We start from the raw sequence: 26,180 nt of genomic DNA, 5'->3' as shown, positions 1-26,180 counted from the left end.
GGAACTAAGATCTGGCATGCACCGTGGTGCCGCCAAAAAGTAAAAAAATAAATAAAATGTAAGCCTGACCATACGTATCACTCTCATGAGCAAAACTTTCATGGAGTCTTCAGTTTGGTTTCCCCTGAAAGCAGAGCCTGAAACTGGATTTGGGTGCAGGAAGTGGATTTGGGAAGTGATGCTAGGAAGGGGGAGGTGAGAGGAAGTGGGTGGGTAGAGAAAGACAGAGAAGAAGGAAAAGCGAATATAAATGTGTATCATGGAGGCATGGTGGCAGCCACAGGAACTGGGTTGGATGGGGACTTCAGACTGTGCCCCTGGAGAATGGGGGGGAGGGTAAGTGGGCAAAGCCTTATCATCTGCCTCCAGTCTCCATTCGTGGCAGATTTCTCTGGGGCATAAATCCCCTGTCCTTTTCAGGTGTGCTTGCATTTGGGGTGGGTTGAACGGGCCTCCCTCCTGCAGCATCAAGAGCAGGCTCTGGGCAGAAAGCCTGGATGGGACCCTGGTCATGCCAGAGGCTTCCTCCTGTGTGTGGAGCTGTCCCGAAAAGCTGTCAATGAAACTGGGAATTAGACTGAGGGGGTGTGATGTGGGCATCATGGGTGTCTGCCCTTTGGAGAAATTTCAGATTCCTTGCTTTGGCCCCCAAGACCCTTCCTGTCTGGCTCAAGCTCACCCCCACCAGCCTCATCTCACACCGCTCTCCCCATCACTCACCTCCAGCCTCAGTTCCTCCAAAGGGCCATGCTCTTTCCTGCCCTTGGTCCTTTGCACATTCTGTTCCATGTACCTAAAATGCTTTTCCTTTACTCTTGGTCTTGCTAACACCTTCTCATGTATCAGACCTCACCCAGCTCAATTGTTTCTTCCTCAGGGGAGCCCTGAGCTCTTTGCTAGTCTGGGTTCCCTGTTAACATGTTTCCTGTGCGCTCCGGCCTCAGCTGCCACCCCGCCATTGTCCCAACTCATTCTGTCTTCCCTGCTGCTTTGTCCATTCCCAGAGCATGGGGACCCTCGTTGGCTGTGTTCACTGCCAGGTCCCAGCAAACGGCACAACACCCAGCACTTAGTGAGGCTCAGGAAGCCTTGTTGACTGACTGATAGGTGGGTCTCCAACAGCTCGTAAATGGAGGCATCCTCCATTTGACTCAGTTAAGCTTTCTATCAAATCCAACAAATCTGTATTGAAAAGCAGAGATATCAGTTTGCCAACAAAGGTCTGTATAGTCAAGCTATATATGGTTTTTCAAGTAGTCTTGTACAGATGTGAGAGTAGGACCTTAAAAAAGGCTGGGCACTGAAGAATTGATGCTTTTGAACTGTGGTGCTTGGGAAGACTCTTAAGAGTCCCTTGGACTTCAAGGAGATCAAGCCAGTCCATCCTAAAGGAAATCAGTTCTGAATATTCATTGGAAGGACTGATGCTGAAGCTGCAGCTCCAATACTTTGCCCACCTGATGCAAAGATCTGACTCACTGGAAGAGACCGTGATGCTAGGAAGCACTGAGGGGCGACAGAGGATGAGGTGGTTGGATGGCCTCACTGACTCAATGGATATGAGTTTGAGCAAACTCAGTGAGTTGGTGAAGAACAGGGAAGCCTGGTGTGCTGCAGTCCACAGGGTCTCAAAGAGTCGGATGTGACTTAGTGACTGAACAACAACAACCTACTGTGTACTAGGGAGTGTTGTAGATGCTTAGGGAGGAAAACCTCAAGATCCTGACCTGCGTGGAGTTACATTCTAGCTGGGGAGACAGCACAGCAGACAATAAATAAATTTTAGAGCGTGTGGGAGGGGGCAAGTTACCTTTCTAAATATGTGACATGAAGGAGTTGAACCAGTTAGCCAATGGAGTACCTGAGGGGAGAGCATCCCGGCAGAGGACAGAGCTAGGAGGTGCCTGGAATGTTCTAAAAGCAGCAAGGAGACCAGCATGACTGATGTGGAGCGAGAGAAAACCATACATAGTATAAGAGGCTGGGGAGAGTGCAGGGGTGAGGTGGGGACAGGTCACTCTGCCAATGTGGGGGCCGCTAGCTGCGTGTGGCAATTTACTCGTTTATTTTTAATTTGAGGATAATTGCTTTACAGTGTTGTGTTAGTTTCTGCTGTGCGACAGCATGAATCAGCTATGTGCTAAGTCACATCAGTTGTGTCTGACTCTTTGTGACCCTATGGACCCACCAGTCTCCTCTGTCCATGGGATTCTCCAGGCAAGAATACTGGAGTGGGTAGACATTCCCTTCTCCAGGGGATCCTCTTGACCCAGGGATTGAACCCATGTTTCTTATGTCTCCTGTATTGGCAGGCAGGTTCTTTACCACTTGCACCATCTGGGAAGCCTTGGATCAGCTATGCAGTGCTGTGCTTAGTCGCTCAGTCCTGTCTGACTCTTTGTGACCCCGTGGACTGCAGCCCGCCAGGCTCCTCTGTCCATGGGATTCTCCAGGCAAGAATACTGGAGTGGATGGCCATGCTGTCCTTCAGGAGATCTTCCCAAACCAGGGATCCGATCCAGGTGTCCCGCATTGCAGGCAAATTCTTTACTCTCTGAGCCACCACGGAAGCCCAAGAATACTGGAGTGGGTAGCCTATCCCTTCACCAAGGGAATCTCCCCAACCCAGGAATTGAACCAGGGTCTCCTGCATTGCAGGCGGATTCTTTACCAGCTGAGCTACCAGGGATCAGCTATACATGCATGCTGATCTTGTATACATACATGCCCTCCCTCACACAATACACACACACACCCGCTCCCTCTTGAGCCTCTCTTCCACCACCACCCGCATCCCGTCCCTCTAAGTCATCACAGAGCATGAAGCTGAGCTCCCTGTGTTATACAGCAACTTCCCACTAGCTCTCTATCTTACACATGCTAATGTGTATATATATATATATGGACTTCCCTGGTGGCTCAGAGGGTAAAGAATCTGCCTGCAATGCAGGAGACCTGGGTTCGATCCCTGGGTTGGGAAGATCCCCTGGAGAAGGAAATGGCAACCCACTCCAGTGTTCTTGCCTGGAGAACCCCATGGACAGAGGAGCCTGGCGGGCTGCAGACCGTGGTCGCAGAGAGTCAGACGTGACTGAGCACAGCAGTGTGTGTACGTCACTGCTGCTCTCCCAGTTTGTGCTCCGCCTCCTCCCCCGCTGTGTCCACAAGCCCGTTCTCGATGTCTGTGTCCCTGTTCTTGCATGTGTGGCAATTCAAATGGCAATACATTGAAATTAAAGTGCCATTCCTCAGTCTCAGTAGCCGCATGTCAAGGGCCCCCTGGCTACTGGGCAGGACAGCACAGATGTAGACGGTTGCCCTCATTGTTGAGAGTGTAGACACAGCCTGGGTGGGGCCTTTCAGGTCATCGCAGGGCAGCAGCCTGGCCCACACATGGCTGGGCACACATCCTGGGGTCCTTTCTTCACCTCTCAAAGTGGGTATGATTAAAGCATGCAAGGCCATTTGGTCCAGCCCCAGGCAATGTCAGAATGCCTTGCCCATCATCCTTGCCAAACAGCCCTTCGGTCACTGCCTCTGTGTCTCCAGGTGGAGGAAACTCACTCCTCTTGAGCCGATCCAGACCAACTTTGGACAGCCTTGGCTTTAAGATTGGCTCAAACCAGGAGAATGCTCTGCTTCTCTGTCACTTCAGTTCATGGGTCCCAGTCCTGCCCTTGGGGACTGTGTGGGTTAGAAACGTGTTCAGCTGCGGGTAGCAGTACTTGTCTTAAGCACTCGACTTATCTTCTCCCAGAAGACCAGAAAGACAGTGCAAGGCTGACGTGGCCTCTCCAAGACGCCCTGGGGGCCCACCTCCCTCTGTCTTTCCTTCCTGCTCTCCTTAGAAAGTGGTTTCTGGCCTTGTACTCAGAGGTGGCCACGGCACCCCTAGCTTCACCTTCGTATCCAGGGGCAGAATGCACCAGTGTCCCTTGATGGAGAAAGAAGCCCTCTGGGGACTCACATCTTCTTCTGCAGAGTGGGTCACGTGGCCTTCCCTGAATGCAAGGGATCTGGGAAGGTGAATATTTTTAGCTGGACACATTGCTTCCCTGAGTAAGGTGACACTTCTGTTAGGAGGCAAGAAGGGGAAGAATGGATATTTGGTGAGCGATTAGCAGTGCCTTCCCCGGACATCCCTGGGGAGATGGAAAGATTGTTATCTTAACATCTTTTCAAGAGTCTTCTCTGGTCTAAACATCTCCAGCCCCTTTCCTCAGCCCCTGTTTACAAGCCTTGTTGTTTTTTTCCACTTTTCCAGGTGGAGAAACAGGCACAAGACATCCTTTAGTGATCAGGAGCACGGATTTTGGGGTCAGATGACACTGCTTCATTCAACAGGTCACTCTTCTTGAGCTTCAGTTTCCCCAGCCTTGTAGTATGGTGGCAACTTCCCAATGAGGGCGTTGTGAGGCTAAAATGAGATGGTTGATGTCAAGTACTAGCCACTAGTGGTAAAGAACCTGCCTGCCAGTGCAGGAGACATAAGAGATGCAGGTTGGATCCCTGCACTGGGAAGATCCCGTGGAGGAGGGCACAGCAACCCACTCTAGTATTCTTGCCTGGAGAATCCCCATGGACCGAGGAGCCTAGCAGGCCACAGTCCATGGGGTCGCAAAGAGCTGGGCACGGCTGAGGAGACTGAGCACGCATGCACCCTGCCCCAGTGCCTGGCACACAGGTGTCACTCAGCAGCAGCACTTGTCATTATTATTATAACTATGCTTCTTCTTCAGTGATTCCTTTGGGTGTTGTTGAATGAGGAACCAGAGAGCAGCCCAGACTGGGGACAGCCGTTCTCCTCCCGTCTCCAGGAGGGGTGTGGAGTGGGACCACAGTCTGGGGAGGAGCTGCGTTGGGGACCCATCTCTCTAAAGCCATGTTTGGCTAAGCCACATCCCTGGTAAGGGCGATCGCGTGACCGCCCCAGCGCTCTTCCCATCAGCCCTCGCTCCGTGCAACCCTATCTGGGAAGGGGGTATCACCCCAAGGTCACGGCAGCCTGCTGCCAACCCCGTGACCCTACAGGACTGGCGGCAGCCTTGCCAGAAGCCTGGCCAAGGCTGGGGGCCCCTGAGCTCTGACCCAGCAGGTAGGCTCAGAAATGTCACCGAGCAAGTCCTGTAGGTGGGAATTTGTCAGAGGCTCCCCTGGGACAGCCCCCACCCCCACTGGGTGTCAGATGTACATAGTTCTTCCCTGAGCATCCTCTCTGGCATGGATATAGACACAAGCACTCCGTGCCAGAAAAGTTGGCTCTGGAGCCCTAATTATTCATTCTTTTATATTTTTAATTGGTTATACATTCACGTGGTTCAAAACCTCATGTTTAGACAAAAATGTAAAGTCTATCTTCTTCCTTTGTCGTCCTCTGGTTCCTTGCTCCACACTCCCTGGTCAACTGTTATTTGCTGTTTTTTTCTTTTCCTTCCAGGGTTTCTCTATTAAGGTGGAACATCGTTTGACTTGCAAAATGGCAGTGTCCCGTTGTGCCATCTAATATGAGCAAACCCGTAGGTTTCTGTTTTGCTCTCTCTGCCCCCAAAGGCAGCATATTATACATACTTGTCTGAACCTTTTCTTCTGTTTAATATAATTTTATTTATTTATTCCTTTATTTATTTTTGGTTGTGCTCGGTCCTCGATGTCGCTTGGGTTTTTCTGTAGTTATGGCAAGGAGGCTACACTCTGGTTGCGGGCACAGGCTTCTCATCGAGGTGGCTTCTCCATTGCGGAGCACAGGCTTCAGGGTGTGGGGTTTCAGCAGTTGCAGCTCATGAGCTCAGTAGTTGCAGTTCCCGGGGCTCTAGAGCACAGGCTTGTTGGTTGCAGGTCACAGGCCCATGCTCCGTGGCATGTGGGATCTTCTTGGATCGGAGGTCGAACCCGTGTCTCCTGCATGGGCAGGTAGATTCTTTACCACTGAGCCACCAGGGAAGCCCTGAACCTTGCTTTTTCCTCTTTGCTGTGTTTATATATCAGAGAGCTTTCCTGATCTTTCTAAATAAAGAACTTTATCCGCTTTAATTCCTGCATAGTATTTCATTGAATAGCTGAATCATCGTTTGTTGAATCAAGCCCCTGTTGTTGCAGGGATTGTTTAGAGAATTTCCAGAATTGTGCTCTGCGAGATAAAGCCGGACATTCATCATTTCACTCGTGGATCAGTATATGCCTAGAATAAATTTCTCCAAGTACAGTTACCGGCCAAAGTCTCTATAGTGGTGGTGCTATTCTGTCCTCCCATCCATATTGTGTGAGGGTGAGACGGCCTCTGCCCCAGCCTGCTGAATGACCCTGGGCAACTCCCTTCTCCCCACTGGTCTCCGTGTCCTAGGTTGCTGAACTGTCCTTTCTTTGTTTTGGGGAAAAACAGCCGCCCAGATTTGCCTGTTTGGCTTGGCCTTTCCCATGCCCTGCCACGTGCACGTTGTTACCATAGCTTCTTTGGGAGATGACTTCAGCCCGGACCAAGGCCGCGGGAGCCTAGCGAGGTCCGCATGGAAGAGCAGGCAGCGGGACCAGCGTGAGCAAAGGCCCAGAGGCGTGACCCTGGCGGGTAAGCCGGAGTTTCCCAAATGTCGCTCACTGATGTACCTTCCCAAGCCGAACCATGGCCATATATACCCTTCGGGTTGCTATTTCTTTACTATTAAAAAAAAAAAAACACTTAGCTTTCCTAAGCCTAAATTTATTTATTTTTAATATTTTTGGACATGTGCACACTACTATTTATTTATCTATCTTCGGTTGGGCTGGATCTTTGTAGCCTCACGTGGGCTTTCTCTGGTTGTGACTCCTGGAGACTGTTCTTCACTATCATGTGTGGGCTTCTCATTTCGGTGGCTTCTCTTGCTGTGGAGCACAAGGCTCTAGGTGAATGGGCTTCGGTAGTTGCGGCACAGGGGCTCCTTAGCTGTGGCTCGTGGACCCTAGAGCGTGCGGTTTCAGTAATTGCATCATGTGGCTCAGTAGTTGTGGCCCGCAGGCTCTAGAGCACGGGCTCAGTTGCTCGGTAGCTTGCGGAATCTTTCTGGACCAGGCATCGAACCCATGCCCCCTGCATTGCCAGATGGATTCTTATCCACTGCACCACCAGGGAAGTCTGAAACTTATTTTTATAAAGGATCTTTAGATCATTACCATAAATAGAAATCCAGTGTTACATAAAGAGGAGTTAGTGGGAAAAAACAAAAACAAATAATACCACAAGAATGCCAGAACAACACACAACACAAGAAAAAGAAAAAAATACAGTGAAGCAAAGCATCATTCAACTGTCCCCAGTACTGTCCCCAGTGGGGTTGCCTACTAAGAGTTCAGATCAAGGCTACTTGCTGCTCTGGTCTCTCTCTGTTAAAAAATGGAATATAAGACTCATTAAGAATATATAAGGGACTTCCCTGTGGTCCAGTGGCTAAGACTCCATGACCCAATGCAGGGGACCTGGGTTTGATCCCTAAGGGAACTTGATCCCACATGCTGTAACTAAAAAAAAGATCCTGTGTGCTACAACGAAAGATGGAAGATTCAGCAAATAAGATCTGGTGCCTCCAAATAAATAAATATTTAGCAAGGGGAAGAAAAAGATATATAAGCATGAAATGAGACTTTCTTATTGAAGAAGTCAGAATGGTTGACTTTGAATTTTAAAGGACCAGTATTATCCGATGAATGTCCTGGTACCGCCTATCATTTTTGGTCCTATCAGTAGTAAGCTTTTGAGTCATTGGCCTGAAAGGGTTTTCCTCTCCCTCTTTCCAGAGCCGGAAAGGGAGGGAAAGCCGGTCTTTAGAAGGGCAACTGGGCTCTGGAGTTGTGGACGGGAAGAGCCCAAGCTTAGGCATTATACACGGTAGACGTTCATTAAATGCTCGGCAGTGACCGACTCATTAATGAGCCTGTGGGGCTCTTTTAAAAGAAGGATGGACATTCATACTAACGGTGCGTTCCTGAATCTTGTCCAAGAAGAGGAGGTGTCCTGCTCTCACTCTGGCCTCCAGTGGCGAACAGTTTACCTCCTGGCTGAGACTCGCTGCGGGAGCCCTGGAACAGAAGTCCCCTCTCCCCCAGGCTGGAGACAAGATGCACAGGAGTCCCTTTGTTGTCTTTCTTCATCTGCTTCTATCCCTCCGTTTGTAGGGAACCAGCAAACACACAGACACAGAACACATCCAGCACAAGTTTATTTTTCACTCATGTAAAATCCAAAATGGGTACTCTTAACACTGGGCAACTGTGTTCCACGCAATGATTCAAAAACCCGGTCTCCTCCCATCTTGTGGCTCTGTTGTCTTCCACACGTGGCTTTCAAGATCATCAGGCTCTCTGCGTCAAGCCAATGAAAAGGAAAAACGCATTGAAAGAGGCAGTGGAAGGTTCTTATTGGCCAGGAAGTAGGGCGCATCATGTCTTCTCACATTCCATTGGCCAGCTTCTGGTCCGTGGCCACACTTCCCTGCAAGGGAGGCTGGGAAATAGTCCAGGCTTGTGCTTAGGAAGCAGACAGAGGAAAGCACTTTAGTGAAATGACTTTGTCAGGTTACTACTTTTCTCAGTTTCATGAAAACTATGTATGTGTTTTAAACACACCCTTCTTTGCCTTGACTCCTGCACGTCCCTCTATTTAGACCACCCTTTCTTCCCTTCTTTCTTTTCCATCTGACCAGCTCACATGGACATGGAAACAGACTCAGAATTGAAAATAAGACTTTGTTATTTTCCCAGGACTACACGCAGGGAGAAGAAAGGATGCCTATATACAGCCTGGAGGGATCCCCTTCGCTTCCCCAGCTCACTCACAGAGTAAATTGCAGGTTTTATACGCTGACACCGCCTGAGACCCACTCAGAAACTGTCCTGTGATAAGTAGGGAGGGGAGATTTTGTGCTTGGAGATGGCAAATTTAAGTGCTTTTTGTCAAGAGAGCTAATAACGTGTTTTTCAAAAGGATGGGGGGCGGGGGATTGTCCAGGTAGAAGGTAAGACATAATTTGAGTCTGCTGAGACTGTTAACTTTTTTCTAGTTCATGTCTATTCTGAGAAGTAGTGTGCTGATTAAGTAGCTCTTGGAGGGGCTGGTGGGTGGGGGTCGGAGTAGGAGAACTCTGCTTCTTAGAGTTTGCCAGTTTCCATGGTGTAAAGATGGCTATGGCTGAACTCAGGCTACCAGTGTCCTGTCCAGAGCTTGCCTAGGTCACCTGCAGTACATGCTTAGTACCAGGCTTGATTTCTCCATCTCTTCTCTGTTTCAGGCTGTAGCCCAGAGCTCTCATCTGCAGGCAAGTTTACCATGTCTCTTCCTCTTCTGGGCTCCCTGTTTTCAAAAGCCTGAACTTGGAAGACTTTGCCTTTCAATACAGGGAGTGCAGGTTCCATCCCTGGTCAGGGAGCTAAATATCCTACATGCCTGGCAGCCAGAAAACCAAACATGAAACAAAAGCCATAATGTAACAATTCAATAAAGACTTAAAAGAGTCCATATTTTTTTAAAAAAACTTAAAGAAAAAAAAAACCCTGAATTTTCTCAACTGGATTATTTTCCTGTAGATTTTCTTTACAGGTCTGTAAGATCCTTAAGGCCAGAATTCTGGTTTTAAGTTTCTTTTTATCCCCGTTATGTTGTCAGATGCCTGCACTTAGTAGGCACCTAGGGAATGCTTATAGAAGGCAGGAGAAAAATAGGCAGGCAAGGAGGACAGAGGAGTTGGGGTTGAAGACCCTGGCCGGGAACCCAGATCCTGCCATGTGACTTACTAGGAGTATAACTTCAGGCAAATCCTTTCACCTGTCTCAGCCTGTTTCCTCATCTGTGAAAAAGCTCCTTTGTTTTCATCTGCTCCAGCTCAGCCAGGCCTATTACTGCATAATAATTATAATAATATTTACAATGGCTGCTGTTTATTCAGTCAACAGATTTTTATTAAGCACCCACTGTGGGCCAGGTCCTGTTTTTGGTGCTGGGGATTCATCAGTGAACAAAACAGACAAAACCCCTTCCTTGTAGAGCACGTGTTCTCCGTTTGCAGCCAGCCTGTGAAGTGAACGGAATTTCACAGGCATCATCTCATTTGGTATTCGGGCAACCCTGAAGGGCAAAGGTATTGTTTGCTCCATTTTATTGCTGTGGAAAGTGAGGCGATGTAGATTGTGTGAGTTGTCAGGGGTGAGCCAGTGCGTTAGGGGTGGAGATGAAACTTGGACCCTCAATTTTGGTCCAAGACCTGGTTCTTAGCCATCACAACACGCCCTTCCCAAGCCTGAGGTCCCCTTCCTGCCCACCTCTCTGCCTTTGCTCTGCATTTGATCTGTTCCCATGGTTACATCCTTGGCCCACCCTTGACCTGACCCCTCCCTGATGGTGTCTTTTCTGTCTTGAATCCTGTCCCCAAATCCTCTCTTATTATCTGACCAACTATGGCTGGTCACTGGGAATGGAATCCTTTACTTCTTTATTTTTCTTCTTCTGACACTTCTTTCTCCTCCTCCTTCACCCCAGAGCCCAGGCATGGACCCACATAAAAAGCTCAATAGATATCTGTTAACTAATGCATTGAAACCTTTATGTTTTTCTTTGACTCTAGCTCAAATTTTGGTTTTACGTGTCTTCCTCCTGGGAAATCTGAAGGTCAGATCAGTGTGCTGGGTATGCTGTTCACCTCTTGCAGGGCTGGCTTACAGAGATGACATATAGTCGCTGTCGGTGACAGCTGGCACCTTAGTTGTGGTCAAGTCTGGGATGACCACACGGCCTCGTGTGCCCGAGATTGCCTTGGATCATGCAGGGTATACTTATAAACAGCTCCCGCTTTCACCCTCAGGCACCCTGGTTTAAATGGTAGGCTCTCCGGTCGGTCATCCTGAACAGATCCTGAGGATATGACCTCCTCCTTGCTGCTCTGAGCAGTTTGCAAAACCAGTGTGCTTAGTCCTCCCAACTCTGAGGTGGCTGCTGTTATTCTCCCATTTCACAGATGGGGAAATGAAAGCCTAGAGTGGTTAGGTAACTTGTTCAAGGTCACACAGCTAGGTAGAAGCAGGGCTCGTATGGGAACTCCAGTCATCTGGTGCCAGAGTTCCCGTGATCAACCCCTGCCTCAGCAAGAACTTCTCGAAGACGTAGTCCCTGGCCCCATGCTCTGGACTAGCTGTGTCTGCCTTCCCCCACCCCACCAGGAGCAGGTGCGAGTGCTGGGGCCTGGTGTGGGGACGGGGAGACAGCAGTGTGGTCAGAATCTCCGCTGGAGCCCTCACACCTGACACAGTGCCCGAGGCCAAAGAATATCTCTGGAAATGCTTTTCGAACCAAGGGATGCAATTTTCCAGGGTTGGGGCTGGGTTGGCCCCTCCCTGCAGTTTCTTCTTCTCCGTGTGGCAGCCGGGATGCCAGCCCCCAGGAGCAGATGGAGCTGCCTGGAATTCCTCCGGAAGGCTCCTTAGCAGTTATCAGAGAGGCCTGGGCCAGGGGAGGGGGTGTTGGGGACTTCGGGGGCTGCTCTGGGAAAAACTGGAATGCCACACCTGGGGAGGGGCCGGAGGCGGGGGAGGGTGCCGGGCGGGCGGGCTCAGCTGTCACATTCCTCCGCTCGCAGAGAGCTCTCCTGGGCGCCTTGTCCTTATTTAGGCAGGAGATGTCTGCTGACTGGAGCCTTGTGGGATGCTATTGCTGGCTGGGTCACCGGGGTTGGGGGTGGTGGTGGTGGGGGTGGGGGTGAGCCGAGGCGGTGCGGGGGGGGCGAGTGAGGGACGCAGAACACACCCAGACCCAGGTCACCAGTAGACCCAGGTGGGAAGACCAACCCTGGGGAAGAAGAATCACTCTGATAGTAGCAGCTACCATTTATGGGGTTCCACTGTGCGCATGCTGGGCTAGTCTGTAAGTCCTAGGAGGTAAATTTCTTCTGTTCATTGTTGTGCCCCTAGATCTAGCCCAGGACATGGCATGCAGTAGGCGCTTAGTAAATGCTTGTCATGATCAAATGAATACACACTTCGCATGGCACAGTTCACTTGATCCTCAGGGTAGAGTTCTAGTGACAGCTAAGCGCAATTACTAACCTGAGTTGTTGTCCTTGTTCACTTGTTGTGTTTGACTCTTTGCCCCCCCGTGGACTGCATGCAGCGCATGAGGCTCTCTGTCCTTTACCATCTCATAGAGTTAAATGGCAACCCACTCCAGTGTTCTTGCCTGGAGAATCCCAGGGACAGGGGAGCCTGGTGGGCTGCCGTCTATGGGGTCGCATTGAGTCAGACACAACTGAAGCGACTTAGCAGCAGCAGCAGCAGAGTTTGCTCGGATTCTTGTCCACTGAGTCGGTGATGCTGTCTTACCATCTCATCCTCTGTCTCCCCCTTCTCCTACGGCCCTCAGTCTTTCCCAGGGGTCTTTTCCAGTGAGTTGGCTCTTCTCATCAGGTGGCCAGAGTACTGGAACTTCAGCTTCAGCATCAGTCCTTCCAATGAATATTCAGGGTTGTTTTCCTTTAGGATTGATTGATTTATCTCCTTACAGTCCAAGGGACTCTCAAGATTCTTCTCTAGCAGCACAGTTCAAAAGCATCAATTCTTTGGCACTCAGCCTTCTTTATGGTCCAACTCTCATATCTGTACATGTCTACTGGGAAAACCATAGCTTTGACTATAAAGACTCTTGTCAGCAAAGTGATTAACTTGAGTTACAGATGGCGAAACTGAGACTTGGAGAGGTTCCATGACTTGGCAAAAGTCATACAGTTTGGATGTGAAGGAGCTCGGGTTTGAAACCAGGTTGTCTGACTCCAACACTAACACATGCTTTGTCTTATTTTGCCTTGTCCACTGAGTCGGTGATGCTGTCTTACCATCTCATCCTCTGTCTCCCCCTTCTCCTACGGCCCTCAGTCTTTCCCAGGGGTCTTTTCCAGTGAGTTGGCTCTTCTCATCAGGTGGCCAGAGTACTGGAACTTCAGCTTCAGCATCAGTCCTTCCAATGAATATTCAGGGTTGTTTTCCTTTAGGATTGATTGATTTATCTCCTTACAGTCCAAGGGACTCTCAAGATTCTTCTCTAGCAGCACAGTTCAAAAGCATCAATTCTTTGGCACTCAGCCTTCTTTATGGTCCAACTCTCATATCTGTACATGTCTACTGGGAAAACCATAGCTTTGACTATAAAGACTCTTGTCAGCAAAGTGATTAACTTGAGTTACAGATGGCGAAACTGAGACTTGGAGAGGTTCCATGACTTGGCAAAAGTCATACAGTTTGGATGTGAAGGAGCTCGGGTTTGAAACCAGGTTGTCTGACTCCAACACTAACACATGCTTTGTCTTATTTTGGTGTTAAACACACTGGAATTCTTGGCTTTCCTCCTTTATTGACTGTGTGAGTTGGACAGGTTACCTAACCCTGTCATCCTTAGTTTTCTTGCTTGTAAAATGGGAATTGATAGTGATGTCTACTTTAGAGAATATTATGAGGATTAAATGAAATAATACATGCAAACATCTAAGCACAGTATTGACACGTAGTAGGTACTCAACAACATTGATTATACCTTAATGTAATCAACTAGTTCCCCCTTCTTGCTTTGGCTTCATTTCCAGTGTTTTGTTATTACAAACAGGATTGCAGTAAATACCCTTGTATGGGTGTCATTTTGCACAGTTTGAGTATGTCAGTTGGTCGGATTCCCAGAAGAGGAATCACTAGCACAAAAATACATGGATGTTGGGACTTCCCTGGTGGTCCAGTGGCTAAGGCTCTGTGCTGCCAATGCAGATTGGTGTCAGGTTCAACACCTGGTCAGGGGACTAGATCCTGCATGCTGCAACTAAGACCCAGTGCAGCCAAATGCTTAAGTAAATACATATTTTAAAAATAGGTAGATGTTAAATTTCAAAAGAAGAAAGGTTAAGGGGTCTGAAATGATAAACATGAATGTGTGGAAACATGAAAAATTATGTAAGAAATGTATAATAGTGAAAACTAACACCTTCATACTAGTATAATATAACACTACTATAGTAAACACTGTATGCAAGGCACTGTTCTAAGCCCTTTCTGTATATTCAGTTCAGTTCAGTCACTCAGTCGTGTCCGACTCTTTGCGACCCCATGAATCACAGCACACCAGGCCTCCCTGTCCATCACCAACTCCCGGAGTTCACTCGGATTCACTTCCATCGAGTCAGTGATGCCATCTAGCCATCTCATCCTCTGTCGTCCCCTTCTCCTCCTGCCCCCAATCCCTCCCAGCATCAAAATCTTTTCCAATGAGTCAACTCTTTGCATGAGGTGGCCAAAGTACTGGAGTTTCAGCTTTAGCATCATTCCTTCCAAAGAAATCCCAGGGCTGGTCTCCTTTGGAATGAAAACTGACCTTTTCCAGTCCTGTGGCCATTGCTGAGTTTTCCAAATTTGTTGGCATATTGAGTGCAGCACTTTCACAGCATCATCTTTCAGGATTTGAACTAGCTCAACTGGAATTCCATCACCTCCACTAGCTTTGTTCGTAGTGATGCTTTCTAAGGCCCACTTGACTTCACATTCCAGGATGTCTGGCTCTAGATGAGTGATCACACCATTGTGATTATCTGGGTCATGAAGATCTTTTTGTACAGTTCTTCTGTGTATTCTTGCCACCTTTTCTTAATATCTTCTGCTTCTGTTAGGTCCATACCATTTCTGTCCTTTATTGAGCCCATCTTTGCATGAAATGTTCCCTTGGTATCCCTAATTTTCTTGAAGAGATCTCTAGTCTTTCCCATTCTGTTGTTTTCCTCTATTTCTTTGCAAATTTTCATAACAACCCAATGAAGTAGGTATTATGATCCCAATTGTATTAGTTGTCTATCGCTGGATAATAACTTATGCCCAAACATAGCAGCATGAAACAGCACACATTTCTTATCTCACAGTTTCTGTGGGTTTGGTATCAGGCTCAGCTGGGCCCTTTGGCTCAGGGTCTCCCACGAGGCTGCTGTTGGTCAGGGCTGTAGTCCCATCTGAAGGCCCCAGTGGGGATGGATCCACTCCACCCTCATGCACTTGTTTGTAGGATGATGCAGTTTCTGGTGGGCATTTGAACTGAGGCCCTTGGCTTCTCACTGATGTTGGTGGGAGGCTGTCTTCAGTTCCTTGCTATGAAAGCTTCCCCAGCATGGCAGCTTGCTTCATCAAGGCCAGCAAGAGTCTGTTATCAAAAGCAAAGTCGCCGTCTTTTGTAAACTAGTCATGGAAGTGATATCACCGTTGTCATGGTCTTTTATTTAGAAGCCTGTCACTGAGTTCAGCCCATCCTCCGTGGCGGGAGGGGTGGGAGCTGAATCCCATAAAGGTGTGAACACCAGGAGCCATCTGAAAAATCTTCTTGCCATGTTCACTTTTCAGAAGAAGAAATGGATGCACAGAGAGGTTAAGTGATTCGCCCAGGCCACACAGCTAATGTCTGACTCAGGGATTCAGACCTCAGTAGCGTGATTTCAGATTCCATGCTCTTAAATTGTGGGCTTTACAATTAACAGTTGTTCATAAAAGGCTCAAAAGAAGGCTCAAAAGCTAACACAGCCATTGTTTTAGCACAGTGGGTTCACAGTGCCGTTTGCTTCGATATTACTGTTCTCATAATTCATAAAATGTGATTTTAAAATCTGGCATAGGCTTTTCATTTTTAAAATATTTGTTTATTTATTTGGCTGCCCAGGGTCGTAGTTGTGGCCCATGGGATTTTCGATCTTTGTTGCGGCGTGTGAACTTAGCTGCAGCATGTGGGGTCTAGTTCCCTGACCAGGGAGTGAACCTGGGCCCCCTGCATTGGGAGTGCAGGGTCTTAGCCACTGGACCACCAGGGAAGTCCCCAGCACAGAATTTTTAAAAAGGAAGCTTCTCTGTACAGCCAGCTCATGCAGAAAAGGCCTCACTGCTGAGAGCTGGGCTTCAGATTGGACTGTAGAGCCCAGTCCCATGTGGGGAGGGGGAGCAAGGCCTCATGTCCCCTCTCTGTCCATTCACTGGCTGCCATAGCAAAACCAGACCTCAGTCATATGTAGTCAGCCAGGCGATCCCAGTTTCCAATGGACTAGCCTTTCACTGGGGAACTTGATGGTGTCCCTGCTGGTAACCACTAGCTCTGGATTCTCAGGCAGGCAGGATGCATGCTAGGGATGCCCAGGCCCCTGGGGGAAGCAGCATAGTTTTGGCCAGTTCCAGCTGCTGGTCTCTTCTGGCTTAACTGCAGTGTGCAGCAGATGCGTGGGTCAGCAAAGGCTCTGGTGCCAGACAGACCTGGAATCGTGTTCCAGCCGGCTCTGGATCTCACTAGCTATGTGTGAGTGATTGTGCTAGGTTGCTTCAGTCATGTCTGACTCTTTGTGGACCCTGTAGACTGTAGCCTACCAGGCTCCCTCTGTCCATGGGATTCTCCAGGCAAGAATACTGGAGTGGGTTGCCATGCCCTCTTCCAGGGGATCTTCCCGACCCAGGGATCAAAGCCATGTCTCTTACGTCTCCTGCATTGGCAGGCCAGTTCTTTACCACTAGTGCCACCTGGCAGCGAGCCATGGGCAAATAATTTCCTGAGCTTTCCTTTCTTCTGCACAGTGAGTTGCCTTGAGGATGGCATGAGATCACACAGGTTGCTGCAGTTTCCGTTGCTTCTGTAGCAAATTACTATTAACTTGGGGGCTTAAAACAGCACAGACTTACTCTCTTACTGTTCTGGAAGTCAGAAGTCTGAGATCGGTCTCACTGGGCTAAAGCCAAGGTGATGACAGGGCTGGTTCCTTTTGAGGGAGGGCTGGTTCTGGCAGGAGAATCCAATTCCTTGATTTTTTAGCTTCTTAGTGGCCACTGCCATTCCTTGGCTTGTGGCCCCATCCTGCATCTTCAACGGGCATCACTCTCATCTCAGTTTCCATCATCATATCATCTTATCCTCCTCCTGTGGTCACATCTGCTCCTGCCTCCCTCTTATAAGGACATGCATGGTTACATCTACAGCCTGCTTGTCTAACCCAGGATAATTCTTGCATCTCAGGATCTTCCATTTAATCACATCTGCAAAGCTCCTTTTGCCGTATAAGGTAACATTCACTGGTTCCAGGGATTTAGGACCTGGATATCCCTGGGGCCATTATTCAGCTGACCACATAGGTCAAGGGTCTGGCACATAGTTAGCACTTAGTAAACAGCAGCTTGTCACCCTGCCTCCTGCATAGAGACTGGAGGATGGGAAGGGGTGTCATGTACCCACTCACACATGGTGAAGATTTCCCAGCTGGGCTGGTGATTCTTTTTCAAGAAGAGGAGAAATGTCTTTTAAAACATAATCTGGAAGAGTTCACCTCCACAGCCTGGGGATTTCAGTCTGGGCTTCCAAGGTGGGGAGGTTCTGCTTAAGCTATTGGGGGGTGGCACAGCCCCCCAGACTCAAAAGCCATGCCCCTCCACTTCAACTAAAACAAATCAACTTTTTCAAATTTTAAAACACTTGCATAGAGGTTTCTATGTGCCAGATTCTATTCTAAATACTTTATGTACGGTAATTCTACAACTCTGTGAGGCAGGGGCTATTCATATCCCCACTTTACAGATGGAAAAAAAATCAAAGTACAGAGAATTTATGTCACCCACTGTGGAAAACTGCTCTTAACCACCTCAAATACCAAAATATTTAAAAAATCTGTTTATTTTTCATATTTTGTTGTGCTGATTAAGCCATATTATACTACATCTTTAAAATAATTATTTATTTGGCTACATCAGGTCTTCACTGAGGCATGTGGGATCCAGTTCCCTGACTGGAGATCGAACCCCAGGCCCCCTGCATTGGGAGCTCAGAGTTTTAGCTACTGGACCACCAGGGAAGGGAAGCCCTCTACTACATCTTTTTTATGTTTATAATAAATAAATATAAAATATAAAAATAAGAAAATGCACGTTATGAACACGCAGCTCACCACATGGGCTTTCTCCTGCCCTGTAACCTTCTGTTTATGTTTGTTCTCAAAACTTTTCACCTTGTCTTGTCTTTCCTACCAGACTCTAGATCCTTCCAGAGCAGGGGCCACTTCTGGCATAATGTTCACAATAAAAATAATGGCCAAGTGACTTAACCTCACTGTGTCTCAGTTTCTTCATCTGTAAAATGGTTGTAGTGCCTGTCTCCTAGGACAGTATGAACCCTTAGTTTATTTCCCATTTTTTTTCTAATTAGAAGTAGTCTTCCTAGATCTAAGTGTAAAAACTGAACTATAAAACTCTGAGAGGAAAATATGGTAGTAAGTTTTTGTGACCTTGAGTTAGGCAAAAGCTTCTTAGATGTGATAGCATCAGTATATGCAACAAAAGGAAAAATAGATAAATTGGAAATCATTAAGTTTGAGAGCTTCTCGGCTTCAAAGGACACCATCAAGGAATTGAAAAGACAAAAGAATGGGAAAAATGTTTGCAAATCCTATATTTGATAAGGGACTTGTATCTAGAATATATTGAGAACTTTTACAACTTAAAAAAATTGAAAACAGGCAAAGAATCTATATAAACATTTTTTTTCCAATGAAGATAACATAAATGGTCATTAAACATTTAAAAACACGCTCAACATCATTAGCTACCAGGGAAGTGCAGATCAAAACTACAATGAAATGAACCTCACAAACCATTATGTGACTAAAATTTAAAAATGGATAATAATAAGTGTTGACAAGGATGTGGAGAGATTGGAACCCTCGTGTTACTAGAAGAAAGTACAATGGTGCACTCAGTTCAGAAGTTCCTCAGCCTGGAAGTTCCTCAAAAGCTTAAAAAGAGTTACCACATGACCCAGCAATTCCATGCCTTAAGGTGTACACTCAGGAGAAATGAAAACCTACATCCATCCCCAAACTTGTACAGGAATATCCATAGTAGCATTATACGTAGTAACCAGACAGTGGAAACACTCCAAATGTCCTTCCTCTGAGGAACAGATAAACTAAATATGGTTTATCCACACACACAGTGGACCATTGTTGGCAATGGAAAGGGATGAAGTACTATAGATGCTACAACATGGGTGAACTTTGAAACGAAGTTTACATGACATGTCCTGCTACAAGAATACCTATTTAAACACCAATTTGTTGGCTGCTGCTGCTGCTAAATCGCTTCAGTCGTGTCCAACTCTGTGCGACCCCATAGACGGCAGCCTACCAGGCTCCCCCATCCCTGGGATTCTCCAGGCAAGAACTCTGGAGTGGGTTGCCATGTCCTTCTCCAATGCATGAAAGTGAAAAGTGAAAGTGAAGTCACTCAGTCGTGTCCGACTCTTTGCGACCCTATGGACTGCAGCCTACCAGGCTCCTCCGCCCATGGGATTTCCCAGGCAAGAGTACTGGAGTGGGGTGCCATTGCCTTCTCCGAATTTGTTGGCAGTCCTTAGATTTTTGGAAGGGAATGGCTGGTAAACTTTGTTACGTGCCCAGTCACTTCAGTCGTGTCCGACTCCTTGTAGACTGTAGCCCGCTAGGCTCCTCTGTCCATGGGGATTCTCCAGGCAAGAATGTTGGAGTGGGTTGCCATGCCCTCCTCCAGCGGATCTTCCCCATCCAGGGATCAAACCTGAGTCTCCTATGTATCCTGCATTGGCAGGCAAATTCTTTATCACTGAGCCACCTGGGGATCCCCAAACATTGTTATAACAATAACCAAAACGGTAACAATAATGAAAGCTAATATTTGTTAAGTGCTCGGTTTATGCTAAGCACTCTTGTGCGATCTCATTTCAGACCCCCAGTAATTTTGTGAGGTAAATGTTATTAACCGCATTTCACAGTTGAGGAAACTGTGACCAGAGAGCAAAAGTCAGAATGTGATGGACTGGAGCTTGTGCCCTTAACCCTTCTGATGAGTGTGTATTCATTTATACTCCTTATACCATTTCTCCAGGATAAGTGCTGTTATTATCCCCATTCTACAGATGAGGAGACTGGGGCTCAGGGGGCTCAGGCTTACCTGAGAGTATAAGGAGCAGAGCCAAGACCTACCAGAGCTGTCCCCTCTTAGCTGCACCGCCATGTGGCTTAGCGGCTTTGCTCTGCCCCCGCCCCATCATCCGCTGCTTTTCAGAGATGCTGCACAGTTGACTTGGTGGGGCTGCATTAGGCTGGGAGCTCTTCAGGTGCCTGCTGGATCTAATTCATCCCCATCCCTAGTACCAGCATGTGGAGGACCTGGTCCAGTTAGTACCAGGAAAGCACCAGCTCAGTGTAATGGGGAAGAGCTTGGGCAGATACACTTTCTAGCTGTGTGACCTTGAGAAAGTGACTTCACCTCTCTGAAGTCATGTGTGTAAAGGTGACCACAGCACAGAGCTGGGTACAAAGAGCTCAACTAATAGTAGACTAATATTATTAGTTAGAATAGTAGGAGAGACCATTGTTGAGTGGATGCATTAGAACAGAGGTGGGCAAACTTCTCCTGTAAAGCACCAGATGGTAAATATTTCTGGCCTTGCAGGTCATGGACTTCTATGGCAACCGCTTAGCTCTAGACAATAGTAAACAAATACGTGTGACTCTGTTCCAATAAAACTTTATTTATATGGACACACATTTAAATTCTGTATAATTTTCATGTGTCATAAAATTACTATTTAGGTTTTTTTTTTTCATAGCTTTAAAAAATATATAAAGCATTCTTAGCTCACAGGTGATAGAGAAACAGGCTGGATATGACCTGTTGCCCTAATTTGCTGACCCCTACAACAGAATGTGAGTTCTACAAGGGATTTTTAAAAAAATCTTTATTTATGTTCTTTGGGCTTCCCTAGAGGCTCAGTTGGTAAAGAATCCGCCTGCAATGTGGGAGACCTGGGTTCCATCCCTGGGTTGGGAAGATCCCCTGGAGAAGGGAAAGGCTACCCATTCCAGTATTCTGGCCTGGAGAATTCCATGGACTGTATAGTCCACGGGGTCGAAAAGAGTCAGACCCCTGCTGACTGAGTGACTTTCACTTAATTACTTATCTACTTTGGCTGTGCCGGGTCTCAGTTGTGGCAGACAGGATCTTAGTTCCGGGACCAGGGATCAAACCCGGGCCCCCTGTATTGGGAGCATGGAGTTTTAGTCCTTGGACCACCAGGGAAGTCCCCCTACAAGGGATTTTTAGATACTTGGCTTGCTATCATAGCCACAGCACCCAGAAAAGTCCTAACATATAGCAGGCATTCCATAAAGTTGCATGAGCTGAATAAATCTGGAAGTCAAAGTGGGTCTGAAGCTGGCCCTTTAAGGCTGGGAGGTGGAAGGAGGGAAAGGAACATTCCAGATAGGGGAACAGCCAGAGCAGAGGAGTCAGGGGTACCTCCTGTGTGCCCCCGCTTTGGCACAGTAAAGCCATCAGAGCTTGATGGAGACACCTGTGCAACGAGGCCAGCTATTCTGGGGTGGTAAGGGGTCCAAGGTGGGGAAGGGAGGCAGGAGTGAGGGTCAACACTCTCAGGATTGCTCCCACTGGGTTATGGCCCTGCCGCATCCCTGAGCCACCACCAGCCTTATTTTTAACCTGCTGACGAAAGAAAATCTGATGAAATCAAGAAGGGTGACTGATCCCTGCCCCACCCCCTGCCCCAGTTACTGCTCCTTCCCTTCTCTACAGAAGGGGCAGAGCCCTCCTTGGGACACCCTTCCCAAGAGCCCCTCCCCAAGTGGTTATAGGAAAAGAAATGGTGCCTGCATTTCCCTAGCAGGCCCTGGATTCAGGGAGGGAGCCTGGTGCTTGAAGGGAGACCCTCAAGGCTCCTAGATGGTTGAGCAGGCTGGGAACTGCCCAAGAGAGAGCTGGATGTTTCTATCTGTCCAGCACACGCTTCTCAAATTTTAATGAGCAGTGGAAGCAGCTGGAAGGCTTATAAAACACAGATTCCTGGGCTCCTCCTGAGAAATTCTGATTCAGTGGATCTGGGGTGGAGTCCCCCCAGTCTACATTTGCAACAAGTGCCCAGATGATGAGGGGCTGGGGTCTGCATGGACCACACTGTGAGTGCCACTGGACTAGAAGATAGCCTCTGGACCGCAGCAGTTCAGCCTGCCCTTTACCTGGTAAGCTGCCAGCTACACCCCATCAGGGCCGCTTCAGGCTGAGAATCTGGGTAGCCTTGAAGGCCGTGCTAAGCACTTTGGACTTTACTTTCAGCAAGATAGGAAGCCTTGCAGAGACTGTCAGCAAGAGGTGAGGCAAGCAGGCTGCCTGTGACCAGTTGCAGGGAGTGAGTCTGGAAGCAGGGAGGTTACAGAGGGCAGTGGGGGACCTGGCAGGAGAAGCCACGGAAAGATGAAGAATAGGCAGATCAAGAGCCTCAGGGGAGCAGGAGAGACAGGAGTTGGTGGTGCATGTTTGTGAATATTGAAAGATGAGGAAGGAGGGTGTGGGAGATACTGGGATTCCTGGCTTGAGGGCTAGGGAGCTGAGGGGCCATTTCTGAGATCAGAGGCATTGGAGCGAGGGGCTGGTAAGGTGTTCAATCAGTCATGCGTGCCTCCTTCAAACCCAGCAGCCTTTATTACCTTGGGCTGTGTGGCCATTCCCCTCTGACCCCTGTTCTGGTTGCCCTGGAGGGTCCATTGTTGATTCTCTAGAACCTTCCAGGGCTCAGTGTGAAGACTGCCATTCTGGCCTGAGGAGTCCGTGCTGCAACACAGCTTCCCAGGAAACAAGCCTCATCCAGCTCACACAACCAAAAAAGGACATTTTCTCAGTTTGAAGGTTTGCCCAGTCTTTTCCCTCCTCCCCCACCCAACCTGGGGTTTCAGGTTTCCCGGGAAGTGTCTCTGAAAATTTAGGTCTTTGAATCACACATACCCATGTGCAGGCAAACGTGTGTCTGGGGTTGTGCATGTACTATTTTTTTTTTCTTTTTTTTCAAGTTTTTAATTGTATAGTTGATTTGCAATATCATGCACATTTCAGATGTGCAGCCCAGTGATTTGATTATACATATATGTGTGAGTGTGTGCACACTCTTTTTCAGATTCTTTCCACTTATAGGTTATTGCATAACATTGAGTATAGTTTCCTGTGATATACAGTAGGCCCTTGGTGGTTCCACACTTGGTTTCCATGTAACAAATGTTATCTTTCTCCTTCTTTTTCTCCTCCTCCTTCTTCTCTGCCACTGCCAACACCCTCATCAACACCATCACCATCACCATCACCACCACCACCATCACCATCCCTCAGCTCCATCCCGGGCTAAACATTTTCCTATGTTGCTTCTCAGCCATTCACAGCAACTCTAAAAGGGGAGAATTATCCTACAGACGTAGAAAGGAGGCACGGAGAGGCAAAGCCATTTACCCAAGGTCCTAGGGTTCTTGTAGGGTTGGGACGGGGGGAGGTAAGTGAGGTGAGTCGTACAAGTACAGGATCTGGATCTGGACTTTATTGACATTTTTTTCATAGGTTGTTCATCAAGGATTATTGCTGCATTAATTTTGACTTTAAAAAATACTGCATTCAAGTACTATTTATCTGGATTACTGAGTTGTTGTTGTTTTTTTTTTTTGGTCAGCCCCCTAAATTTTGAGCCTGAGATGAATGCCTCATTTGCACACTAGCCCCAGCCATGGCCGAGCCAAAATTAGAATGCAGGGCTGCTTATTCCAAAAGCATGCTCTTTATTCTCTGTGCTGCCCCCTTGCCCGTACAGATGTTCATGTACGTATGCGTGCATTCTTTTATGTATTCTTTCACTCAGTATAATCTTATTTTCTTCAGTAAACATTACTGTGGCAGTGGAGAGGGCAGGGGCTTAGAAACCAGACAGTTCTGGGTGTGAACTCCACCACTTCGTATTATTTTGGCTGTGCTGGGTCTCTAGCTGTGGTGCACGGGCTTCGCCTTGAGGTGAGTGGGGCTTCTCTTGTAGACTACAGGCTCTAGAGCCCGCGGGGCTCAGTAGTTCCTGTGTGTGGGCTTAGTTGCCCAGCAGCATGTGGAATCTTAGTCCCCCAACCAGGGATAGAACCCATGTCCCCTGCACTGGGAGGCAGATTCCCAATCACTGGACCACCAGGGAAGTCCCCCACTACTTATTATTGAGTGGATGGACAAACCTGTGACAAAAGGCACAGACTCTAGACTCAAGAAAGCCTTTGTTTGAAGCCTTGCTTTCACTTGCTGGTTGGATAAGTTGTAGGTGGGCTCCTTAAACCTTCTTGTGCCTTTGATTTCTCCTCTGGAAAGAGGGATGATGGTGATAACGCGGGCCACAAAGAGTACCTGGGGAAATTAAATGGATTAATTTCTATAAAGCTTTTGGCATGTTGTAAATGCTTTGTAAATGTCAGTTGTTACTTGGCATCCTTGAGCAAGGTATTGCTCTGAGACTCAGTTTCCCCACCTGTGGAGTAGAGACAGTAAAAGCTACCTCCCAGGCAGTTTTGAGGATTGTAAGGCGTAATGTAGGCAAAAGGCTTGGCACCTGGAGGGAGCTTAGTAAACTTCGTCTCGGGGCTCAGTTCTGTGCTGGAGGCACACGCAGATCAAATCCCCGAGGAAGTAACTCATCTGCCCATGGGGACACTGATTGGACCTTTCAGTTCCCCAAAGACATGACGCTTGTACCCCTTTTCAGGACCTTTGCACGTGCTCTTTCCTGCCTGGCTCACTGTTCCCGCCTCTCTGCTGATGAGCCAATGGATGTGTCAGTTTCAGGTCTCAACTGGCACATCCTCGAGGAAACCTTGCCTGATCCCTGCCTCCACCACCGATCTACATCAAGCCTTCCTGCTGGACATCCTCATCACATTCTATACTCTTCCTTTGTGGCACTTCTCACAATTGCACTTAATTGTGCTGTGCTTAATCGCTCAGCCATGTTCCACTTTGCGACCCCACGGACTGTAGCCCTGCAGGCTCCTCTGTCGGTGGGATTCTTTAGGCAAGAATATTACCATGCCCTCCTTCAGGGCATCTTCCCAACCCAGGGATCAAACCTAGGTCTCTTGCATTGCAGGCAGATTCTTTACCGTCTGAGCCACTACGGAAGCCCAAGAATACTGCAGTGGGTGGTCCATCCTTTCTCCAGGGAACTTTGTGACCCAGGAAGTGAACAGGGGTCTCTTGCATTGCAGGCAGATTCTTTACCATCTGAGCCACTACAGAAGCCCAAGAATACTGCAGTGGGTGGCCCATCCTTTCTCCAGGGGGACTTCGTGACCCAGGAAGTGAACAGGGGTCTCTTGCATTGCATGCAGATTCTTTACCAGCTGAACTACCAGGGAAGCCCTTTTATTTGATTATATTATATTAAATAATTTTGGTTGTTTGCATCCAGCCCATCTCCTTCTTTTGAAAGGCACTTGTCTTGCCCCTGGCCCTGGAGTCTCGGCTCCTGACCAACCACGGCACACTCCAGAGTAGCACAGGGTCTGGAATCATCTTGCCTGGGTTCAAAATCCCAGTTCCTGCACGTAGGGACTCTGTGACCTTGGGCAAGTTACCTACCCTGCCTATGCCTCAGTGTCCTTTTCTGTAAAATAGACAGATAAAATAGAATAAATAGAATATTTATTTAGATATTTTATTTAATATTTAAATAAAATAGAATATTTCTGTAAAATAATGTAATAATAAGAGCATCAGCTTCCTAAGGCATCATGATGATTACATGAGATAATCTTTAATTTCTTTACATTGAAGCCCTTTGGTTAGTGGGGCTGTTAATATTTTCGTAGGTGCTTTTCCTAGTTAGGTTAGATTAACAGCTGAAATAAACATCCCCCAAATCTTAGGCGCTTAACACAGTAGACATTTAAGGCTTGCTGAGTGTAATGTTTCAATTTAATACTCAAATATTGCATGTTTAATATGAAACTGTTGGGGAGGTGGGCTTTGCTCTATGCAATAATCATTTGTGGACCCAAGTTCCTCCCACCATGTTTCTTGACCGTGGGGACCACAGGGGGTTCTGTGGATAGAATTCAGCGAGTCTGTGAATCTGGAAGCTGCCTTAGGTTAGATTCCCTAGAAGCTGAGTCTGAGATGAGGATTCTTGCACTGGCAATTTATGGAGCAAGTGCTCTCAGAAGCAAGGGGGAGTGAGAGAGGCAGGATGGGACACAGAAGTAGCTAGGCAGGGATGTGTTCTGGAGTCCTGCTTCAACCTCATCCCACGCTGGGGCTTTGGGGCCTGAGTGGTACCTCAAGAGTTGCTTCCT

General features: G+C 47.8%; 1 protein-coding gene and 1 non-coding gene across 2 annotated transcripts in view; one reads left to right on the top strand and one right to left on the bottom strand.

Moving 5' to 3' along the window:
* JPH2 (junctophilin 2) overlaps positions 1–26,180 on the top strand; it is a 74,117-nt gene that overhangs the window by 40,535 nt on the left and 7,402 nt on the right. The gene's annotated exons all lie outside the window — the stretch shown is intronic.
* TRNAG-CCC (transfer RNA glycine (anticodon CCC)) lies at positions 15,761–15,833 on the bottom strand. Its single transcript has one exon. It is a non-coding gene; the product is annotated as a tRNA-Gly (tRNA).

Source organism: Ovis canadensis, chromosome 13 (assembly GCF_042477335.2).
Source record: "Ovis canadensis isolate MfBH-ARS-UI-01 breed Bighorn chromosome 13, ARS-UI_OviCan_v2, whole genome shotgun sequence".
Classification (NCBI taxonomy): domain Eukaryota; kingdom Metazoa; phylum Chordata; class Mammalia; order Artiodactyla; family Bovidae; genus Ovis; species Ovis canadensis.
This window is presented reverse-complemented; position numbering and strand designations above follow the sequence as displayed.